Genomic DNA, 4,071 nt, shown 5'->3' on the forward strand with positions numbered 1-4,071 from the left:
GATAAGGTTCCAAATTATTTTAACATTTTTAGTACTAATATTGATGAAATCCATAACCTCTTTGTCAACATTGCTGTACAATTCTATGATGTCTTAATCTCTTTACTGCATATTTTAAAAAATAACTTGTAATATCCTTTGATTACACTTGGTAAAACTTTATCAGAGCTTTATTTTCGTGGCGTTATGTGAGTTTTTTGTGATCCAATTCTGCCCAAAGCATTAAAATGAATGAACGTGCCTACAGCACCAGCATATATAATGTATAACTTCTACTAATGAAATGTCCTAGAGTCATCTCCGTACCACGTGTTCTGAGACGGGAGACGAAGGCTGGACCCTTGGCTTGCAGCGACAGTTTACCTTGGTGAGACTCTTTAAAAGTACTTATAAAACAATCTGCGAATCTTCCAGAAGCAGAGCAGATAGAACGGGGGTGGCTGGTTATGTTTTCAAGGTGTTTGTGTGGATGTTGTAATACGTTCAGGAATTCCCCTGTGCCAGTGGATGCTGGAGCATATGCATGTATCGTTTCATACATAATTTCCTGATTTGTGCATATATTTCTGTGAACACAAAAGTGCGTGACTGAAACCCAGGACTCAGAATTTTGTCTCACATGAACACTGAAGGATAAGAATTAATTCTTAAACTGAGTGGGTTTTGTCTTAACAACAAGTTAGAGGCATGGATAGAATCTGCTAAAAACGAATGTGCATCTGTCGCTTTGCTTTCAGTCCTACACAGCCTACTCTTTCAGTGAGATGCAAGGATATTATTTAATGGAAGCGAGAGATGCACTTTACTCATAATTATCATAAAAAGGGTTAATGCAGAATGTAGAGGTGACTAGATACATTATTTTATTACAATACTAGACTCACTGAGGAAAAACTCTTTTATGACACATTCCATTATTGCTGTTACAGACCCGTAATTTGAAGATTACTGCTCAAACACCCAGACAAAATGATTTTACCATCATGGGCCCATTAAAGGTTTAAGAATTGTCTGGTTAGATTAGGAAGAATTTAGTTGTGGAAAATGTTGTGTGATTTATTACGCTACTTAAAAAGCGCCCGGACACGTGTACTTGGAGAGCAGGCTGCATCCGCAGCGCAGCCCAGTCCTCTCCGTCCTGCGTGTGGGGCCGCCCCCACCCCGGGTAAACCCCGTTTGTATTGATCTGCTTATTATTTCTGCATCTTTAGCATAGTGGAAGTATTTATTTTAACATCCAGTTCTCTCATCCCAAGCAGACAAGACGTGATACTATTGATCCTCGGGCCAATCATCCATTAGGCATCCATTAAGATCCAGAGTGATAGACAAATGTGAATTACAATTATTATAATTCCATCAAAGGGCTGCTAAGATAAGGCACAAGTCTGTAGCTCAGCGAGGATAAGGATCACCTGAACCCCCAAGATATTACTGTAGCCACACTTTGTATTGTTGAAATAAAAAGGCATAAAGCAGTACCTCGGTGTGCTGAGAAATGGCCTTTGGTGAACTCGGTGCTTCCAGGCGTTCAAACTGCTGCCCCTCTCTCCCACCCCTCTGCTGGAGGTTTCCACTACCGAGTAGGAATCAGCAAAGGGGAACCCGAATCTGCGCTTCGACTTCAATGTGCTTCCCACGTCCAGTGCGATCTGCTTCCCGGAGGCGCTCCAGAAAGCATCTGTCATCACCACTGCCCCAAAAGAGTTTCAGCCTGGTCCTGGCATTTTCTCACCCATTTCTGCCTTTTCTTTCTCTTCTGGTGTTTCCTTTCCCATGCTGTAACTTGGACTTTTTTTCTATTTCCCTGGCCAAACCCGACTCTGCAATTTTCTGCTGAGTGGATTAATTTTAAACAAGATACAGTGCCGTGAGAGTAGCTCTGTGGAATGGTTTTATTGTAGACCCATTTGAAAGTATTTGTTTAACGGAGCTGTGTGTTTAAAATTACACTCCTGAGCTTATGGGCAAATGAGGATCATAGTTCTAATTAATATTTTTAAAGTGCACGGCACCCCAGGCAAGTAAGTATGCTTTTCTCTCGTATTTTAACCATACAAGCAGATGCTTAGAATTGTGCAGCTGTTTTCCTCGGTGGGGCAGGCATAATTAACAAATATCTGAAATATCTGTCTGAATGCGCACCTGGGTGTGCACCAAAGGGCGCTTTGGTGTGAGGCCAGATGATGGGCAGTGCTGGGCGAGTCACCCGCCATGGGCCTGGGAAACGCAGCACCCCTGCAGCCACTTCTGTTATCGCCCAAGCTTACAGGCATGCCTGCACGTGCTTATTTTTAACCTGTTTTGGGCAGTACCTGATCTAAACCTGACTTGTAGATGACAATCAGAAGTTTGGAGCAGCACAAAGCTTTCAATGTAGCACAGCAGCGGTGGTTTCCGTCGTGGCATCTCTTCAGCGAGAATCCCACTGGTGGTGCCTGTGTTGCTGGAAGGGGTTGTTCTCCCTTAGAAACGCCTCGGCTTTCCCTCAGCATCTCGGTTCCTCTTACTGCCCTCTCTTGCTTTTCTGACTCTTCCTCAGGAATCCCCCCTGCAGTACTATCACTCCAGCAGGTCTGGTCCAAGCGAAGAGCTGAGCCTGGGCCTGGTGATGACAGAATTTCTCACTGTTTTTGCAGCCAGATCACACCTACCGCATGGCCCCCAAAGAGCCTGCAGGTCCGTGCTTGAGAGCTCCTCAGCGTGTGGCACCAGCACCGCTAGACCTTTGGGTTGGATGGAAAACCCCTATATATGAATTTTACTTGGGGATTACATCCCTTTCACTGGGTACAATAACATAACGTTATTGATTGTTCCATGATGTTGATTTTACCCATCACTATTTATTTTAGTAATCGGAGTTTCCGTTGTAAATACCCACAGACTGCACGTTTGGTGTCTCTTGCGATACGGCCACAGAACACAATTCTTCTAAAGCACACAGGGAAATGTGTGCTGTCTCTACAGTGATATGCAGCAAGACCTCCCTTTGCCCTGGAGGACTTAAGCTGTGCCCTGCAGCACAGCCCTCACTTTTGTGGTTTAAGAAAAGGCGCTGTCACCGAGTTTTCTGTTGTTGGTTGTAGCTGTAGTCGAATTAAAGTGTGGTGCTCAGGCCGGAGCAGTCGCCAACGCCGTCGGGGTTTGCTCCTTGGAGAGAAGCTGTGCCGCCAGCAGAAGAGCTGGCACTGGTTTTCTGGGGGGGGGACGGGACGTGAGCACCCGCAAACGGGAAAACAATGAAAACTTCATGAAATACGCGAGGCAGAGCTGGTTCATTTTAGCAGCCGGTCACCGGCACAAGGGCCTTCCACCCGTCGCTGTTCTGCTGCTGAAGCTCCCCGTGCACTGTCCCCCGGCTGCCTGCCGCCAACACGCCGGGCTCTGTCCGTTTTCGGCGGAACGGGACGGTTTTACGCCGCTCGCATCGATCCAGCCCGCGCTGGCCGGCCGCGGGCACGCAACCGCTCGGTACGGCCGGAGCGCTGCGGACCGGCCCTCGGCGGGGCCCGGCCGTGCCCGGGCCCGTCCCCTCAGAGTGACCCGCGGCGGGAGCCGCGGGGGCGCCCCGGCTCCTGGGGCCCGGGTCCCGCTGCGCCTCACCGAGGACGTCCCGCCTGAAGCCTGCGAGGCGCTCCGCTTCCCGGGCCGCGGAGGGACGAGACTCCGGCCGCAGAGGACGCTCCGGGCCCAGCCGGCTCCCCCCGCCCGCCTGCGGCCGCCCCCGCAGCCACGTCCCCGGCCGGGGGACCCGCGGCTCCCGACCATGGCCCCGCCGGCTCCCCGCGGCCCGCCGGGCGGAGAGACCCCTCTTCCCCCGGCGGCAGCGGGGCGCCCAGTGCCTGACAGGAAGCGCGGCGCTGGGCGGGCGGGCCGGGCCCGCGCCCTCCCTTCCGCCGCGGGCCGCGCTCCGCCGGCGCCCCCTCAGGTGCGCGGCGCGGGGCGGAGCGGGGCGGTGCGGCCCCGGCCCGGCCGCCGCAGCGGCACGGCGGGCCCGTCACGTGGGGCGGCGCCGCTGCGGTCCCTCCGCTTCCACCTGCCCCGCGGCGCCCGGCGCGGCCATGGGGC

This window comes from Rissa tridactyla, chromosome 4 (assembly GCF_028500815.1).
Source record: "Rissa tridactyla isolate bRisTri1 chromosome 4, bRisTri1.patW.cur.20221130, whole genome shotgun sequence".
Taxonomy (NCBI): Eukaryota; Metazoa; Chordata; class Aves; order Charadriiformes; family Laridae; genus Rissa; species Rissa tridactyla.